The following is a 620-nucleotide window of genomic DNA, read 5'->3' on the forward strand; positions in this document are numbered from 1 at the left end:
CTTGCATCCAGTTTGGTTTTCTTTTACGTTTGCATGTCTTACTATCAGCCATGATTATTCTACTCTGTTAATTATAAGGCTGTTTATATGCATATCCACTAATTGTTTTTGAGAAGCATACATGTAAGGCTGACAATAAGCTGAACATATACTTGTTTAATTAGTGACACTTACCCTGCATTTTGAAATCTTTATTTGAATGTGTTGCTGCTCAAGAAACATTTCTGATTATTATCAATGTTGAAAAGTGTGCTGCTTCATATTTTTGTGGAAATTGATGCATTTTATTTTTCAGGGCCCGTATTCACAAAACATCTTAAGGCTAAAAGTAGCTCATAACTTTCACTAAGACCAAGCCACAAACTATTCCTAAAATGGCTGATGCCGGCAATCTGCCTCTGAACGTAAACTTTTTAGAAACATTTGACGATAATGAGCTTTTATAAAGGTATCACCGTTGGTTTTGGAGGTTACCCCAACTCCTAATTTTCCTTTGATTTATATCCTTGTTTTCATTAACCAGTTGGGCAAGAAGTAACAGCTGTTCTTGCATCCAGTTTGGTTTTCTTTTACGTTTGCATGTCTTACTATCAGCCATGATTATTCTACTCTGTTAATTA

At 34.5% G+C, this 620-nt stretch overlaps 1 protein-coding gene across 3 annotated transcripts in view; it reads left to right on the plus strand.

Annotated features, from left to right (window-relative positions):
• Positions 1-620, plus strand: part of LOC107704044 (protein dispatched homolog 1-like) — a 68,870-nt gene that overhangs the window by 60,156 nt on the left and 8,094 nt on the right. The gene's annotated exons all lie outside the window — the stretch shown is intronic.

This window comes from Sinocyclocheilus anshuiensis, unplaced genomic scaffold (assembly GCF_001515605.1).
Source record: "Sinocyclocheilus anshuiensis isolate Anshui unplaced genomic scaffold, SAMN03320099.WGS_v1.1 scaffold534, whole genome shotgun sequence".
NCBI lineage: Eukaryota > Metazoa > Chordata > Actinopteri > Cypriniformes > Cyprinidae > Sinocyclocheilus > Sinocyclocheilus anshuiensis.